This window comes from Sebastes umbrosus, chromosome 7 (genome assembly GCF_015220745.1).
Source record: "Sebastes umbrosus isolate fSebUmb1 chromosome 7, fSebUmb1.pri, whole genome shotgun sequence".
NCBI lineage: Eukaryota > Metazoa > Chordata > Actinopteri > Perciformes > Sebastidae > Sebastes > Sebastes umbrosus.
Genome location: NC_051275.1, coordinates 9,951,352 through 9,971,450, shown reverse-complemented (window position 1 = coordinate 9,971,450; position 20,099 = coordinate 9,951,352). Strand labels below are relative to the sequence as shown.

The following is a 20,099-nucleotide window of genomic DNA, read 5'->3' as shown; positions in this document are numbered from 1 at the left end:
ATTATGCGGTCCATGCTAAATGCCTATTGTGTAAATGTGCAGTGCAGCTGCCAACAAAAGCAGAAAATGGAGGGATTTTTCCATCACCAGGCAGTAAATAATTGCTTACAATGTGGGTTATGCTAAAAATCCTTCCCCATCGAAGGCATAATTCTGGGAGCAATGTATGGAATAAGACAATGACACAGGAAGTCATGTGTTGGCAGCTGCAAACACAGTCACACAGAGATTAGGAAGGGGCATTAAGGGGATTCACATTTATTGGAGGAGAATAGCTGCTACTTCCGTTTAGGCACTTAGATTCATCATTTTCAAATGTATGGAGTGAGGTTGCTCTATATCTGAACAATGATTAAACAATCCCACTGTCTGAATGATTACTGTATATTATGATTGTAGGCAAAAAGCATTTAAGTTCATCTCTTACCTTGGAAATAGTAGTTTGAGTAAACAATCCAACTCCTCGTTGATTTACTGTTTTTTTACGGAGCTTTCAAATACAAGGTCTTCATTAGCGAATGGAGTTTGCTTAGATGTAGATGGATTTGTTAAAATGCTAAATCATAACGGCTTCTTAGCTGGCATGTCAACAGATCCATCTATATTGCTAACCGAGTAAAGTCTGTAAAATGAAGACTGCCAACACGTTCTCATCCCAACTCGTCACATGCTGGCGCTTCGTCAGACCCCTCGTGCCACTTTTCGGTCGTAGTAAACACGTGCTTAATGTTGTGAATAAAACATAAACACTTGCTTAGGTTTAGGCAACAAAACCCACAGAGTTTGGAGAATTAATTCTTTCTTAAGGCACAAACAGCAGTTTGTTGTAATTCAGCAAAATGTACATGAGCTCTTAAAGGACATCTTTTGTAGAATGGTTATGTGAGTTTTTGATGTAGAAAACCAGTGCAATGTTGTGACTTTTTTAAACACTTGCTTGGCTCATGACTTGTCATAAATGCCTTAGGGTGGCAGCCTGCTGGGGGAATTTTAACTCTAGTATGTCTAAAATCGCAGATATGGCCCTGGTCAGGACGTATTGATGAAAAATAACTCAAGTGGTGTCTTTGACTAGATAACAGATGTAAAGACAGATATCAAATACACAAAAATGGGCAAACACACAGTGTCTGTGACAGAACGTTAGATGCATAGAAGGTGGATAATGTGTACATATAACCACATCTAGGTACAGAAGCAAAAGAAAAGCAGCAAATATAAACATTAGAGGTTGTCTTCAATCAGCAAGGTCTTTGTTGGGTTGATGTCCATGTGAAGGAAAAGCAGGCTATACAGTATGTACAGCTCCAGTTGCAAGAAATCACCTCAATTTGATTTCTATGATGATGATGATGATGACATATAAATTGTTCAAACAGGCTGTGAAAGGATAACAGATTTACATACAAACTTAACATACCGTGTACGTTCCAACAAAGCAAAGACAAGAAGACAAAAAAGTCCACTTATGATAACAAAAATATGACACAACTTACAAAAAAACATTTTTTTTTGTGATTTATTTTTATTTATTTAAATATATTTAAAATTGCCATTTAAAATTTTAGTTTTTTTTGTCAAACTACTATTTGAAAGGTCAAGAATAAACTTCCACAATAAATAAGAGATTACATGCCGGACATATCTGAGTGCAGTACTACGTGTTGTACAGGCAACAGACACATTTGTCACGATCTCTGGAAGGCTAAGATTTGATTTTTAAAAGAAAAGTTCCCGGGCATAAGAGCAGACCACGGTGGAATAAAGTCTGCTGCTCTCCTGCACATGACATTGCACATAAATATTCAATAAATTAGCTGCAGCCGTTTTATAGATTGATCAGTCATCTCTGGCACACTGTGACAGGCATTGCTGGGGCTGAAATATTAATGCTGACAAATTAGGGATTTCTGAGTAAATGATGTCACATTGCAAGGCTTCACTCAAATTGACTCCCTGGCATGAGGGCACATTTGCCAGCTCGGTAATATACTCGCCTCCCCAACTTCCCCCCGTTCCCCTTCCCTTCCCTCCTCTTGTCTCTAACCCTCTGTCTCGCTCCTGCCTCAAAATGACATTCATTATTTTATCGTTAAGCAGGAGTCATTCTTTTCCTGCAGCCCTGGAACTAAGAGAAATGGAGGAGGGGAGAAAATGAAGTACCGGAAGGCCAAATCTCAGCCAGGTTTCACAGTGGCAATTGGAGCTCTTCTCTTTGTGACCCCCGGCCCCTGTTGAAAATGGCAGTGTGTTGCACTGTGGAGGCAGGAATGTGACAGACTCTCTGGGGAAATACAGCTGCATGTATGAGGCAGAGCCTGCTGGGTCAGGACAGAGAATAGAGATTGTCTGTCAGAGTGTCTGCGAGGACGGAATCACGCCTCAGCTCACTCACAGATATGTTGGGATGGCTCGCGGCTATTGCCAACACAATTAGACCAACTGCACTCAAAGATACATTTGGAATTATTTGTGCTGTGGGAATGATCTGAGGTCTCAGAATTAGTTGTAATTCAGAGTTTAGTACTGTGAATAAAGTAAAGAATAAAGTGGTCAGATTTTTCTCCAAATTCTGAAATAAATGTCAGAAAGTAATATAAAATAACAATGAGAAAATAGACATAAGGTTCAGGGTTCCATGTATTCCATGTCAAAATCATGGAAAGCAACTAAAACTGATTACAGAATATTAAATGCTCATAGAAACTTGAAACTATACTCAACAAACACAAGAACTGCTGGGACAATGCGGGTCAAAGAACCATTAAAACAATAGCATAAAAAGCATCATTTTGAAGAGTGTCAAAAACATTTCTGCAACACAAAATAATGTTTATTTTTTTTTAGGGCTGCCAAAGTTAGCGCGATAATAACGTATTTTTAGTTTAATGCCACTAATTTCTTTAACGCGTTAACGCAATCGATCTTTCGGAGGTTGTAGCGTGTTCGGTTTTAAAGCTAGAATGAAGATACTGGCATCATATGAAAACTAGAAAACCTAATGAATCCATTGGTACCAACCTTGTCTAGCTTGTCGAAAAGGAGGTTAATTAACGCTCCGAACTTTTGCTAAAAAAGGAACTTAGAAAAATCTGCCTTAAAAAAAATGTTTTCACTCGTTTTCAGACAGGAAAAAAAATAACAGAAACAACAAAAATTCAGCTAAATCTTTTTTTCTTTTTTTTAACCTGTTTCACAAAAAAAAAGGAACTTAGAAAGATTATCCGGGCAAAAAATACCACCTGTTCTTAAGTCATAAATAATTTAGATCAGACTTAGAAAATGGATCACCAGAAAGAAATCTCACTTTCCTTTCAGGGCGTCCATAATGAAGTGAAGTAGTATGCTTCTTTAAACTATTTCCAGAGTATGTTTAATGTTTTCTGATGGCAAAAAAAAAAAAATCTGGCAGAATACCACCAGCTACATCATTATATATGATCACATAATTATTGTTACACGTAGTGTGTCCCTATACCTCACTGACGGAAGGTTGCCTCTTATGTAACGCTGCTGAGTAAGACATAGCACCCACCTTCATATTTACTTATGCATGGCTTCTACAATTTACCCTTGTGGTTTTCCAGATGCCAGAGAGAAAGGCCCTGCTCAGCAATAAGCCTCAGCTCATCTGCTGCTAGTCAGCCTGTAATGAATGAGGCCTGTGTCTCAGATCAATACTATCTGTGAGGAATCACCAGCAGGCCGGACAGCCACACATGAGCTGCTCGTTGCTTTCTCTCTCTCTTTCTCTGTGTGTGTGTGTCGATACTGGAGTTACTCATTTATGGTACCTCTCATGTATGAGATGGCTGTTCCTTGTTTGTGGGTTTTGTCACCACTGGATATACACCTGGATGGGGTGGTCCCATGTTATATGGGTGTACCGAAGGATTGACAAAAAGATTACCCTGTAGTGGAGTTATCCTGGAGTGGAAACATGATGGGTGGAGCAGAAATACAGTATGCAGAAAACACTGATTGTAAGAATTTTTTGCCCATAGCAGTGCTACTTCAATCAAAGAAGAAAAACTGTTCAGGAAAAGGCAAATCTAAAAATATTCCATCCAATTTAGCACATCAACTCTTTTTTGACAAAGGCAAAAAACACCTAAAGCGAGCGTAATTGAGGAAGTTTTATTGAATTTTCCGTTTCTAAACAGATTTTCTAATGCGATATTTCAAAATGTGAATAAAAATACGAGAATAGACAAACAGCTACTGAAACACTGAAATCTATACTGACATTGATAAAAAAAATGTTTTAACCCTGCAGGATCACGGGCGATACTGACCGACTTAACTGTCTTTCAGAGGCAGTGGCAGGTTTAGTTTTAGGGCTAGACTGAAGATATAGATGACATATGAAACTAAAAAAACTATCCATTGAATCCATTGGTAACAAACATGTCGGGAAGGAGGCTAAATAACACTCTGAAGTTAGGCTAAATTTTGGCGAGGAAAAACTGGCATGGCAATTTTCACAGGGGTCCCTCGACCTCTGACCTCAACATATGTGACTGAAATGAGTTGTTTGGTTGCCCACAAGTCTCCCCTTTACATACATGCCCACTTCATGATAATCACATGTAGTTTTGGGCAAAAAACATGCAGTTTTTTGCATGCATTACAAATGTTTTATTTTCGCCTATTCTAAAATGGTGTATTTTGAATATTTCTGCATACTGGGGTCCCTAAACAGTCTTGAATTACATAAAGTGGGTATTACTGTAAAGCTGAAACTCTTGTGGATCCAATGAGCCCAACTGTATTCATGTGTGATGATATTAATGCCCATAGTAGCCATTTCACATAGTGAGACCGTTTTCTGAAACTTGACCTCACTGTATAAAATGACCTGTGGTGACCTCTAGGATAATCACATCCTCATGAAACTTTACAGCCACAAACTAGAGACCTAGGGCATTCAGTGAATGAAAGGCTTTCCTAGGTAGATTGACAATAAAGGGGGGTTTCTGAGCAGTTTGGCGAACAGAAGTGCTCGCCAACCAATCGCCGAAAAATGCAATTCTTGCAGAAAACTCCAAATGTCAAAAGTTTTTGATACTAAATCACAGCATGGCTTTTTTCTATGGTGTTCCTCAAGGTCTTGGTGTCTTAATGTGGTATCTGGAGAGATTCTGGATCATTTTTATTAATTTTCGAGTGATAAAAAAAGGGTTCAATTTAGCACCAAATCTGTTTAACAAATGGTATTAACCCAAAAACTGCTGCAACAATTTATGAGACATAATAGAGCATGGGAATGGCCATCACAAACGTCTATCATCATGTTCTCAATCCTTATATACTTTCAGAATTTATTTTAATAAATTAATTAATTTGTTAATTAATTTTTTATTTCTGATTTATGACTAAAGCAACTTGACACACAGTGTCGAGCTGCACCTTAAATTATTCTTCAGCTTCCCAGCTTTCAGATGATGTACACCACTTCTGTGTGACATCTACTGTTGATTTTGTTGATCTACCCCTGAACATCCCCTCTCCCCCACATATAACCCTCTAAAAAAGGGTGGCGGAATGGTATGGTTGGTATGGAATGATAAAAGTAAGGTTAAAAGTACTTGTTTTTGCCACGACAGGCTCTGATTGTTATTATATGTGTCTGACATTATGGAAAGAGTCTCGCTCAAGGAGAAGTCTCGTTCTGAATTCTCGTCTTGCAACTGCCGGCCGAGCAGAGTTTTTATAGTACAGAGTACAGAAAGTGCAGCTCAGTGTTATCTAAAAGATTTTCAATGTCATGGCTGAATATGTTCATGAATTCCACACTGTGGATGAGGTGTTTGAATTCGATGTATTTGAGCCAGAGTATACGGATATTCAGATTTCACATCGAGACTTCTCCTTGAGCAGGACTTGGACACAATAACAAACAGACCGGATCAAGCAGTAGATAAAGAACATGTTGTTTTTCTCTATAGGGGTCTTTTCCATCATGTTGTCAGACACTTCTAATAACAATCTGAGCCTGTCAGTGGCAAAAACAAGTACTTTTAGTGAACGTCACCTTACATTGATGCTGCTCATTTGCCCTCGCAGCTCGTTTCACGGCTACCTGATAGCGTTATCCTTCAATACTCGACCAATTTAAAAAAACGTGTAGCCCAATTAGTCACTTAGACACAAAAACAAGGGAAAATAGGGTCCAGATGGAAAAATACCTAAGTTAGGCCTACATTTTAAGCCAAACTCTGAAGATCCTACTAGGAAGAGCTTATGTAGCTGAAATGGTCAACAATGGCACAAACCTTAGGGGTTTAATTCTCACTTGCCCAGCGATCCTAAAAAACTATACAGAGTAGAACAATGTGTGTATATTTTCCGTGGTATTTGTATCAGGAGTGTGTCCTCTGAGCTTCCACAGATGACTTGTACCTCAAAAAATGTCAGGGGAAGTTAAAAAGAAAAGGGAAACTGTCTGTGGTCTATCTATCAGCTGTGGTGATGAATAGAAATGGAATCCCCCCCTTGCCTCGATCCCTCAACACACACTTCTCTCTCTCTCTCTCTCTCTCCTCCCTGTTCTTAATGCAATCACTTGGCTACACCACCGTCTGTCCTTTTTTTTGATGCCAGCCCGTTTTTGTAAGCAAATTACTCCGTCAGAACCCGGCGGCGCCTGTCCATCACGCTGAAGGAGGAGGTGGAATGTCGTTCAGACAGCTGACTGACAAGGAGGCATGCACAGGGAAAAACAAGATGAGGTGGAGGATGGACAGAGCGAGGTATGGAGATAGAACTGAGGGAGGAGGAGGAGGAGGAGAAGGAGGATGGGTTAAGAAATGGAAGGACACATGATGTAGAGGGCAAGAGCACGGGAGATAGGAAACAGGTTGAAGTGAAAGGGGGTAAAGGAGGAGAAAAAAAAAAAAAAAACGTGGGTTCCTTTTTTTTGTGGAGTGTCCCCTGGGTGTGGCAGTATCAAGTCAATCTTGGGGGCTAATTCGTGTCAGGGTTTGAATCCTATCTCCTTGAGAGGCGAGCAGAAGGCTGATAAAAATTGAAGTGGAATTGAAGTTGGATGCACAAGAGGATAGGGGGCACAACAATGAGGTGGGGGAGGGGAGGCTGAGTAGTCTGCTCCCCCTCTGATGCTCTCCCTATCCACTCCCAATACCTCTGACCTTGCCCAAAGTGTCCCTGCCACTCATACTGTAACTCCCTCACCGCTCTTAAAGGAAAATTCCGGTATATTACAACTTGTGTCTTTGCAGAGATGTGAACATTTGAAAACCTAAATCTTGCTACATGGTACACAACAATGATATTTTGGATAGTCACAAAAAAACAAGAGGTAATATTCTGACTACCTTTATGGTATTTCTTTTCTCCTCTGTGACCACACGGATGACACTCCTTAAATAAATGGGCACCGAGACATAATCAGTAGGCGTTTGAAGATAAAAGGGCTTTCCCATTTGTCGGTTCTCAAAGACAGAACATCTCCTCAGCCAGCCAGTCAGAGTGTTATTATGATAAAATGCTGGAGCAAGGGGGAGCTATAATATGAATAATGCAGGATTGTGGGGTGAAATAAAAGAGTTCTCACAACCTGAACAGGATGGATGCTGAGACACAGTCAATGCTGTCCAAAATGTCCAAAAACTCAGTTTCACTACAGCTATTGTCAACGCAATCAGACTCTTGTATTAACAAGGTGTACAGCGGTGAGTAGACGGATGTCGTCTGACTGGAGCAACCCGTTTAGTGGGTCGAGGAGTGACCGAATCTTGTGCGCTATGTGTGCAATATACGTCATCATCATACCAGCTCATAGTCCATGGTGAGTTGAGCAAATCTAACTGTAACTCGAGTAAAATGTCCAAGCAACGAATGAACAGTCGTGAGAACTAAGACCAACGGGAGAGAAAAGGGTTAGACAAATTTCCTGGATGTAAGCCTTGTGTTTGTTGGACCCGTACACCTCCCGTCCAGCCTGGTGTGTGTCTTTTCACTCTTTAAACTACGTCAACACACTCCCAGTGCGCTTTCGCGGAGCGTTTACTGTTACCGTGAATGGGTTAACATTGTAGTTATTGGAACGCCCAGTGCATTTCATACCGGCACTAAGGGGTGCCTTGTGCAGCTGTATCGAAAGCCAATGGCCGTGACAAAGCCTCAGTGTTTGACGCCCTGGGAATGAGAACGGGCTGGCAGTCCAAAGTGTCGGGTCTGAAAAGCCTCCTCCTGATACTGCTTCATTTAATATAAGTAAAGGGGTGTAAAAAGGGCGCAGAAGACAGCGCCCTAAAACCAATAAAAGAATGTCATTAATAAGTGATAGCCAATCAAGACCTCACAGAAGGTAGTCAAGCACCTATCCTGACCTGTTTGTCTCAGTTTTGTCGACGACAGACCGTGCTTTGAGCTTGATCGCATGCTTACATCAGTCTAAAAGTAAGACAAATGCTAGCTCTGATTACATTAAGTGGCCAACTCACTATGGATCCCGAACGACAGATCAATCCTTCTGATTCAGCTGAAGATCTATTCGAAAGTGATCCTCCCCAAGCCATTACATTCCCACAGCTGTCAGACCACAGCCAAACTTCCCAGCAGAGCTACGGCCTCTGCTCTTCCAAATATGTCTCTGACGGCCAACACAGCAACCCAACCCAGCGATCCAAGAGGCCCCACCACTGGCTGTAGCCAAATTGGCTCTTCTAAGCTTTTGGCGGCTACTACGGAGAGAGATGGTTCGCTTCCACTTGGCCCCTCAGACTTCAGATCTCTTGACTCAGAGTCCCGCTCTCCTTCGTCTGCACTCCACGAGCTGTACCCCATCGTCATAGCCACCAATCTTTGGGGGCACGAATGGTCTAGGAAGTCTAGACTCATCCATTCCGATAACACCGTGGTTGTAGAAATCATAAACAAAGGTCGACCTCATTCTCAAGTCATCATGCATCACCCATGATCATTTCATTATAAAAGTCCACTCCTCTACCATCCAGGCCAGATCAGCTTTTTCTTCAAACTAGTTTCCAGCAGCCAGTGTCCTTCCATGATAATTAAATGCATGGAATAAACAGGAACCCTCTTACAGCAAAACGTTGGCTACTCACTTCTGACCTTGTCAGCCTCTGCATCCATTCTCTATGTTCCAGCTACCGGTCCTCCGTGGTTGACATAACTAACAGCTTCAGATATAGTTGGACAGTACATTGTACGACCAAGTTAGTTTGATGCAACATAAAACTATGCTAAATTTTGCCTTTGGACTGTGCTTTGTGGTGGGCACAGCTCATACAGTCTATCACGTGTAGCGTGTCTTATTATGAACCAGCATGATGTTATGGCTTTGTTCCAAATCTGATTCCACAAGCTTTACCCTCCTTCCCTACCTCTGTCCGCTTTCTTTCCTCTCATCCCCTAACAATCCCCCACCCTGATACTCCTCTCTCATTTGAGCTGTATTAATACCAGATTCCGCCTCCAAATCACCAAAAAATAGCACAAAATGAAGTACTTGAATTTGGAATCAGACATGCACAAGACCTGTGAATGGGAATGATTGGAGGGGTGGATTGGACCTTTTTTAGCAAATATATGTATATTTTCTCAGGCTTTGGAGAAAGCATAGCAGACATCTGGGGTGTAGGATTTAGGGTTAGGCTAACCCTAACCCTATAATGCCTGACCTGGATTTTCTAAAAAGCTCTGGAGATGCTGTAGTGTTTATTAGGAGCTGGAGACCAAGAAAAAGCCCCAACAAATCAAGAGATGAAGGTCAGTAGGGCATTGTCCAGACAGACCTTTAAGACCTAAATGTTTGACCTTTCACAGCTCTCAAACATGGACCAAACTAATTAAGTTAGTCTGCCACTTTCATACACTCAAATAGAACCCCCCCAGCCACAGATACACACTGTGATTAGCACCGTCTCATTCCGTTCCTAATGCAGAAAGCCCACACACACACACTTTCCACCAAAGCTAACACCAATTTAGATCTGAGTGTCACCAGAGTAGCATTTGTATTATCACAATCTTTTTTTTTTCTTCCTTTTTAATTTACGTAATGCTAACACCTCTGCAGTATTCTGCTATTCCCTTCGTTTCGGTGCAGATGAGAATGTGTGTGAAAATATCAGACAGTCTCATGTTTTTCTTATTAATAAGGGCAGATTAAGAGATTTGCCATTCGACGCTCAAGCCCACAACTGTCAAAACAGCAGGCAGGCAAAGCAAGTTCTTTTCTCCCCTCTGGAACATCCCCCACTAAGAATACATGAATACAGATCCGTGTGAGTGGGCATATTTATGTGAGATAAATGTGTTTTTTGGGGTGTGTGAGTGTGACTGTATATTTGTACGCATTTTAGGATTAAAAGGGATATCAGTCAGTGTTACAAGACTCGTGCCAATTTGGTGTAATTTTTTTTTCTGATTTGCCTCCAATTTTTGTTGATTTTGGGATGTTGTGATCAATGTCACAGTGGAAACTAGATCCAAGATGAATACTGATCTGCATCATTCTATTGGAGGTTCATCTGTGAAGAACAGCAGCTGTACGGTGTCTGTCGACACTAAGAATTGCGAGGAACTCACAGCCCGCTTGTCTCGCGGTGACCTTTGAACTTCTCTGCGGTACAAATGCCTTCAGCTGCCAATGTCACGGCCGAGGCTGGCAGCACCGGCTTTGTCCCAGACGACGTCATCCTCTCCCCCACTGCCCGCGACAACCCCTCCATCCTAACCCCCACACCATCACCACCACCCCAACAAAGCCAGACAAATGATTTCGATTTGTCCTCTGCAGTCCGGGAAAGAAGTTATCGATACAATCCACCAAATGATGTCAAGGATTTGTCAGCAAAGCTTATGAATGACAAAAACAGCCCACCTCCTTCCACTCCCCTCCCTCCTCCTCTCAACCTAAAAACACCTCTACTGCAGGCCAAGAAGATTGAGAGCCAGGAAACTTTATTGATTTCTTCTCCCTGCATCCTCACCCTCACCTTCTTAAATAGAAGCTCAAGCTACAAAGGCCAGAGCAGCAGCTTTTGTGTGCTAAAATGTGGCTAAAAGCTTTCTGGAAGGTTGAGGGAAGGGATTGAATTGGATACTGCATCTAATGCTGCCTCCAGCAGATGGGCTTTACAGCCGACTGAAGGAAAGGAGCCGTGTTTGGATGGCAAGCTGGCTCACTGGTTGTTTGACTGGCTGGCTGACATGTCTGCATCCCCTCCTTCCTTTAGCCTGGGTTGTTTGTGAAAAAGATCAGTCGGATGGTGGGTAAATAGATCAACTTTGTGCTGCTGACAAAAGAGGGTGTTGGAAGGGCAGTGGGCTGAGCTGATGCCATTGAGAAGCGGCCTGACAGAAGGGTGTGATGCCAAAGATGGTATGTCTGGCTGGGAGTGGACGTGCTAAATGAGGGCTGGCGGACGAGGCAGAAAAGGAGAACAAATAAAAAAGAGGGAGGAGAGGCGTGGAGCATGTGAAAGCCAAAAGTGGGCATATAATGAGAGCAAGAGGGATTCTGCGGTGCAACAAAAAAACTCTCCACCATACAAAGATATGAGGATTATTTAAGGAGCATATTTGTGAGACTTAAGACCTCAGTGTGCTTCAAACAAAGTTTGTTGGTTAGTTAATGTGTAGCAGACTGAGACCCTGGTCACACAAGGAGCTGGCAGAGTGCATCGAGTGTTGTCATGATGATGAGAGTTATCAAGCAAAAACCCCATCATAACTCTAAGGTTAAGAACAAACACACAGTTTTCTCAATCCTGTATGAAGAGTATTAATGAAGTGATTTTTTTTTTTAATCTGTAAATTGCTAAAGTCTGTTTACGTAACGGGGTCCTCATACGTGCATTAAAAGGCCACTGACTTTAGACATAACATTCAGTTTACTTGTCATGAGGAGCACCAGTCAGTCTGTGAAAACAGTTGTATGATTTCCGTGGCTCTGAAGGAGCTTTCTAAAGTCTGAGAAAAAAACAAAACCCAATGATGTCATCTCAGTTTGAGATTGGAGACCACAGATGAGTAATGGAAGATTTAGGGGTTAATCTCGTCATCAATTCATTAAAACATTCTTTAACTTTTCCAACTTTATGGAGGTGCAATACAAAAATTTCTTGAGTAAGAAATCTATTAATTAATCCAAACTTGTATCAACAGCAAAGTCATTGAACTGTAACTTTGACATGTCTCTGACACAGATTATATATAGTCATAAATCATAGAAAAGAAAAGAAAGTTCTAGTCTCATCTATCCATTCACATCTATATATTATCATCACAAAAGTCTCAATGGAAAACATTGTTTTGTCATTGTCTTTTTGGCCTGAGAATAAGTCTTTTCAGTTTCCATAGCTTTCATTTACAGCACTGTCCTCCCTAACTTGAGTTGTGTACAGTGAGAGCCTTTGATGAAGAGTATTTGTTCCAAAATAGAGTACAGAGTTGAAAAGTCATACAGTTCAGCACCTGGCCGAGTAACTGTTGAATCATTGCTATTGATCAACCCTCCCCGAAAGAACACCCTTTAATGCACCTTTAACCTAAAACCAAAGGGGAGCCAAAATCTTGAAAATGAGGGAGAAAATATGTATTAAAGGCACATAGTCGTGCCCTCACTCACCCACCCCCCACTTGGCCTCATCCTCTCTGCATCGTAGGAGAACACACAAGGACTCCCATCTCCTGAAGTAAGCTCTTTGGCAAACATAGTGCTGATTAAAACAAACAGGCCAGCGAGCCCTGCTGCTGGGGAGGACAGGGCAAACAGGACGAGTGCAGCAGGAGGCCCGGAGATGGCATGGACCAGACTGCAGCACAAAGAGCAGAGCAAAGACAAAGCTTCCTGTCAGAGGGTGTCAGCCGAGAGTACGGCCTCAGTGCTGCACGGACTTCACCAGCAACTAGACCGATTCTAAAATGTCTGTCTTCACACCCGATACTATGGAGGTGAATGCAATTTTGTTTATGGCGCCCACAGCATTGAATCAAAATCAAAAATTTTTTTCCTATAAATAAATGTTCCTACTTTCACATTTGCACACAGGCTATAATGAATTTTAAAGTTTGTTTGTTTTGTCAAGGTTGTGAGCTATGCCAACACATGTCCATTCACCTCCATACCTTGTATTTTTTCTTTATTTACAACAAAAGTAAATATGCACAGATGCACGCACAGTTTGATTGACAGGTGATCTGTGTGGTACAGAACCATCACAACAACAATGTAGGTGTATCATCATAAAGAGGAACAAATTAAAAAAAATAACGTAAAATAAATGCAGCAGCTTAGAAAGATGTTCAAAATGTTGGAATGTTGGAACTTTCTGTTTTACAAGAGAGACTTGGTCAAGACACATAATAGGTAAACTACATGTGATGTGAAATGGTTTCTACAATAAAGACAGACAGGGTTTGTTTCATGAATAAAAGCATCTATATGCTTTTTTATGTATTCAAACAACACATATGCATGGGGGCCTTTTCTTGATTTCTCCAGCAAGATTTATGAACAAAGTCTTTTTTTATAATCTTGTTATAAAGCACCTATTTCCAAACCTTGAAAAATACAATCTCAACTCAAGGTCATTTAAAGCTTTTTTTAAAAAAAATCCTAAAGTAAGTGAACATGCACTACATCCACCTGCAACTGAGTAAACTCTGTACGCTCATGTAGATCGTGCATTGTGTGATATGGTTAAAAAAGCTAATATGTGGTCCTTTTAGTTGGAGTTGTTTTTTGTCAAACTTGTCCTGTTTTGTTGATTCCTAATTAATGTTTTGTAAGATAAAAAATAAAATAATGTCATGTAAAATAGTTTGATTATGAGATGCAATATTCACTTTCATTCAAGTTAAATTATAGACACCCAGGGTCAAGCTCAAGTAACAGTCAAATGCATGCAATCATGTGCAGTGTCAACATAATGTACAACACTATATTTTGTTAAAATAAAATTGCAAAAAAGCAAATATAAATTACTGTATTTAAATGACCTAATTGAGAGCAGACTTTGAAGCATACAACTCAAAAGGTCACCACTAAAATGATGTGAACGGAAACCTATACATTTGAATTATTGAGCTCTTTTTCCAGACAGCTGTACATGTTTGCGTGCCAGAAAGATGAACCTGGATTCCCCGGTTGGGAAAAGAGGTTGAGTTCCCCTCTCGATGGCTGTAATTTCTCAGTGTACTCAATGGTTTTAGTGTCAGCTTAAAAGAGCCCAGAATCCTGCCAAGACTAAGTAACGGATCTCCAGGCATTTACGAAGCATGTGAAATCTTCCTCCATGTTCTCATTCTGCCCTAATTCAATTAGGCTCCTCTCCAAACGAGCCTGGGACCACGGGTTCTTTTCTCTCTTTTTACTTCTGAAGAGTCAGACAGTTGCCGGGGTGTCAGGCGAAAACTTCCACCTCATCACTTCAGCCTCTCCATATCCTCTCAGCATGCTAACACCCTGATAAGCATCAGATGCTGCAGCGGTCAGCCAGGATCCCATGACATCAGCCGGGTCAAAGAGTCAACTGAGCAGCTCTGTTATTGGTTGTCTCTTATCCGCGGTGATGATGTCATACTCATCACCAAGTCACCCTCAGGACTGGCAGATGGCTGCTACACTGAGCTTAAAGAATGACAAGTTTACCTCAGTGTGAAATGCAATAAACACCGTTGAGTGTGTCACAAGTTGCACAGAATGCTGAAAATACCAAAAGACAGCAAGAGAAGTGAGTAAGCAAAATTTTTATTGATATAAAAATACACATTTCATACAAGAGGAGATGGAATGTGCTTCACAGAAAAGAAAAGACTATTAAACATCTATACACAGTTATAATAGCAGGCAATCCACTTAAATACAAAACACAGAAACTAATCAACTTCACAGGACATAGTCATGTTTTAAGTCTGCTTTTAAACAATGTTGAAGGGAAAATTTGCAGATTTTCAACCTTATCTCTACCCATCTGTGTCATCTGGGATATACTGTAGTGTGAAACATGTCTGCAGTTGTTGCCGATGTTCTCTGTGTCTCTGGGATGCAGCTGCAAAATCTGTCATTCTTCTGCATCCAGTGTCATCATTTGACATGACAGTGACGTAGTTGGTGGTAGGAAGAACTACAGGCTATTTCAGCCAAATATGAGTGCAGAGGATGTTATGGACGGGGATCTTTACAGTGTACATTTAACAGTGTTTTGGCTAACTTGGATACTCAGCCATATTTATTCAGGCCACAGTATACCGCCAAAGAAATGCAGTAAAGAGAGCCGGGAGCATTTGGCTGGCAGAGATTTTTACAGTGTACATTTTACAATGTTTTTGCCTGAGTCAGCAGTCGGGACACTTTCTATCGAGGAACTGACCATTTATAGCAAATGTTACACAGTTGGATTTCACGGGAAAGGTCCTGCTCTTTGAGGGAGCTCTCAAACTAACGAGGGTCTTCTGGATAACTAATCCCCACTTAATAAACATACATGAACATTTAACCTTAGTTAAACCAACAATAGCAGAAATAGCACGTAAGGTGGAGGTTAGGATGGTGGAGAAGCTGCAGCAGCAGCAGCAAGCATCATTGGCATGAGTTCATTAGCAGAGTAAGAGTGAGAAGTGTCAGGTTTTAAAGGCCATACTGTACACATGTCATGCATGTGTACAGTGATGGTTGTCACCAGTCAACTGATAACCAAACAGCTGGTGTAGCATGAATGAAACAGCTGATGTCAATCAGCTAATGCAAGCACGAGGCTCCATTCCTAAATAACTGAAGCAAGTTCATTTAAGTAAAAACAAAAAAAAGGATAACTCATGTGTGAGTAGTTATTCCTACACTGACTTACGGACATCACTGCAGATCTTTTTATTGCCCCTATCATCACATTATATGCTCTTTACAGTATATTTTTTTTATTTCTTTTCTTATGCTGCCATCACATTACACAATAGGTGAAGTGATTTTATAATTTAGAAATATGACCAAGTCAAGTAGGTCAAGTTCACAGGTGATAGACTTGGTCAGAGCTGTCTCAATACAGTTTTTCTTTCATCAGGATCAGTACACAAACTTGATTACTTTCCATTACTTATATATTACCTCAATACCAAATATGCAAATAAAAACAAGAGAAATATAAAATCAATGAATATATATATATATATATATATATATAGAGAGAGAGAGAGAGAGAGAGAGAGAGAGAGAGAGAACATTGTCTTTATATGTGATATTTTTTTAGGCTACAGTGTTATTTTAAGCAGCATGTTTGGGAATGTGCTGCATGGTTTTCACCACCAGGTAGTGCTTGTAAGTGAGAAGCAAGATAAAATGTAGACTTTAGAGTGGGAATATATGCTGGTTTGTTTTGTTAAGTACAGAATTAAAATTGCTACAAGTGAAATCATGTCTGACTGTGTCTCTGGCCAGCCCAGTCGCACAGCAGTTTGTGAAATAGTCATGAAATTCCTTGTATTAATTTGTGTACATGGACTCAAATTTCCCAATTTTTTTTCCGTGATGGTCAGCACAAAATCATTATTATGTAATCCACGTCATTGTAAATGGGAAGTATGAAGAGCAGCAAACACAGCGTCGGGTGGAGGTTGGGATGTATGGGTGAGTTAAAAAACTCCGGACTTTCGCCCAGGAGTCTGGTGTTCGTGTCCGTGTGAAACCAGAAGTCACCGTTGATTTATTTGGCACGTAACTTCTGTACTTAAGTTACGGCACTTCTGGAGTTATTTTAAGCCGAACCACAATCTTTTCCTAAAGCTAACTGAGTAGTTTGTTGCCAAAGCCTAACCAAGTCGATCTTTCCCTAAGCCTAACTAAGTAGTTTTATTTTGAAAAGACTGGAGCGGATGTGGACACATGCGTCACGTTTTGCTGGACATTCGTGGGAAAATGCACAAAAAATACGCTGTTGAAAGTCGTGCTGAGCATGATGCACGGTGCATGGTGCACACGGCCATGCTGTCATGATATCACCTGGCATTCCAGTTTTCCCAGTGTTTCCTCTGTTTCCCCGCCCTTTTGTCTCCTGTGTTCTTCCCCTGTCTGTCTAGTCTGTCTGTGTGTAGGGGGTTGTGGTCGCACACCTGACACTAATCATCCTATCAAGACACCCACCTGCAGTATATCAACTCCGGTCTTCCTGCCAGACGTCGCCAGATCATTCCGTCGCCCTCAGTGGTAGTAGACGTTTTCGGGCCAAATTACCTCGTTTTCATTTTTGCTTTGACTTTGCCAGTTTTTTGGATACTGCTTAACCCTGCTCTCCTCTGCCCAGGTCTGCCTACCTGCCAGCTGCCTTCACTCCCTGCTACTTACCTGCCTGCTCTCCCTCTGACGCCATTCCCCCTCCCCGGATCACGATTAGATTCACCTTACCTTCGGGAGGATTTTAAAAGAACATTATTTTTTATAATAAATCTTTTGTTCTTACTTACCTCATCGTTGTGTGCTGCATCTGAGTCCACGTCTGAACCCAGTACTGAACACCTGCAGGCCCTTTTATGGCGATTGCGGGCTGTTTACCTGCTAATTAGGAATTTACGAGGACAATAGGATTCATCATTAAAAGAACACAGGTACGAACAATTCTACGGTTTAAGAACGCGTAATGATTATGACGTAGACCTTTCTTAAGAACAAATTTAAGAACAAACAAAGAAGATATTGGTGAATGAGACCAGATGTCTGTAGAGAGAAAGGCAGTAGAACATATTTGTAATCATGCTGCAAGTGTGTAAAAACATTCTGACTTAACATTATGGGTAGAAGACTTAAAGAATTAGCAGATGAGTCAAACACTCTCCTTTCAAGAGATTTGACTAGTGATGTCATGGCTATTAGGCTGAACTGGTCTTTGTCATGTCGAGGACTGTAGGCTGTGTGATAGCGAGTCTCAGCAGTAATCCCCACTGGGAGTGACATCCAGAGGAATAGCTACAAAATGCTAGAAACCCCTCTGACCTTGGCTGACACCTTCTGTTGACCTTGGTTTGACTTTTGAGTGAAGTCCCTGAGCTTTCTAACAGAAGCCCTGCTCCATAACACACATTCATCTCACTCTGCTTTCCCCATTAAATAGCCTCCCTCCTTCATATTTACAGAGGCTTACGAACAAGGCCAAGGCACATGGCTTCTCCTCCTCGGATACCCAATCTGCCTGCCACTTATCTGAGGGATTACTGCAGTAACGGGGCCAGCTACCGTAGATTAGAGACAAAGGCCAAATTAAAACAGGGCCTATCAACAAACACCGGGACAAGATGACAGGGAGGTGATCCAATTACACTGATAACCCACCGATCCCCCGCGTGCTGCAGGAGACACTGGAACAAACCGAGGTAAACAGACACACTCGCACACACAGTGGCACACGTCGATAGAGATACATACACATGCATGTGGACACATTGACAAGTGCCAGTCAGTTGACAAACAGAGCAACATTGTAATACAGCTTTGCAAGATTACAATAGGTTTCATGTTATCCATTGAAACAACGTGGGTTTAGTTTGGTTTATGCAAAGGGGAAGAGGTTTTGGTGGCTGTTGATTTATGACAATGGTATAGGCTGAGATATCTGTCAATCAAACAAATAATATCTTCTAAAAGATACAATGATAGTTGGAATTGCGGCCAAGATTTCCATAAGCAACACATTCTCACTCCCAACTCTTCAAATACTGACTTGGTCAGTGGTCCTACGCTTCAAAATATGATGTTCTACATGTCAGACGACGTGTCAGTTTCCACTCGTTAAATCGTCTTTTTCCACTCGTTAAATCATCTTTTCAAAATAAACATCCAACATAGTTTTTATTTTTCCTTGGTTAGGTTTAGGCAACAAAAGTCTTTGGTTAGGTGTAAGAAAAGATCATGGTTTGGGTTAAATTAAGTATTTTTGTTAAGTAAAATAACTTGTGTGTTGCATGACTTAAAGGCAGGTTGTGTGATCTTGAGAAACTAGCAAGAGTACATGAGATTTTTAAAAAATAATCCAACAGCTAAACCGATCCCAGTGTTGCCAACTCTTTTCCAACGAAAGTAGCTAGCAGAACTCGCTGCTTACTAGCTTCTTAAGTCCCTAAATCTAGCAAGAAAGTCACCAAGTCAGCAACACGGACCGTCCGTCGCTTCAGGCCTCCCTCCAAAGCAACTGCCCTAATTTATCATTACTTACATAAACATATCATAATGAACGTAAACAACAAACATGGCTTTTGTTAGTACACACAGCTGTCAAGTTGGCAGCTTGGGGAAGATTCTGGTGACGTGCAATGAGTTCACGGGCTTGAATGAAATCATTGGATGGGTTTATTACAGTCCTATGACAGCCACAGATAACGGCTTTTTAGGGTTCAAGCCCTGAAGTTTGTGTCGGTTTATTATTATTGTTATTATTATTATTATTATTAGGGTTCAAGCTTCAAAGGGGCAGAACCCTTCTAACCCATTTTTTTTTGTCAGAGCTTTTGATTTATTGATTGCTGTTAGGATGTAATGACAATTTCAACTAATATAACAACAAATGTTTGTAAAATATTTACCAACCCTGCCTTTAAATATGCGTTGTTATAGTTAAGTGCATAAGCTACGTAAAAAGTAAGATAAAACAAGTCAAAGTTGACTCGGTTTAACACGGGACACGAACAACAGTCTCCTTGGTTTAAGTCTGTGTTTGTTTGTTTGACCCATCCATCCACCACGACTTCCTCTGAGCAGACTTTCCTGTTTTTTATACTACATATATGAACGATTCTCTGTCAAAATCAGCAGGGGGAGGCACGTAGAAACATCTCTCTCTCTCTCTCTCTCTCTCTCTCTCTCTCTCTTTACAACCACCAAAAGCAACCAGGCTAAGAAACCAAACTAAGTGATGTGTTCTGTCTATCGATCTCCTCTGCTCCGTTTCACCTACACACACACACACACACACACAGGGCCCCTACACACAGCAAACAGTGCTGTCCATGGTTCTGAAACAACAGCTAAACGATAGTCACATGTATCTCTGCCAATAATTTTGTTGTTTTTGCTATTTTTCTGTAAAGAAATAAGACACCACATACCTCCCGCCACATCTACA

General features: G+C 41.1%; 1 long non-coding RNA gene across 1 annotated transcript; it reads left to right on the top strand.

Moving 5' to 3' along the window:
• The first annotated feature begins 8,321 nt into the window (after nt 1-8,321).
• On the top strand, nt 8,322-18,739 carry LOC119492151. Its single transcript, XR_005207723.1, has 3 exons — nt 8,322-8,332; nt 13,411-13,415; nt 18,666-18,739. It is a non-coding gene; the product is annotated as an uncharacterized LOC119492151 (long non-coding RNA).
• Nucleotides 18,740-20,099: the final 1,360 nt, after the last annotated feature.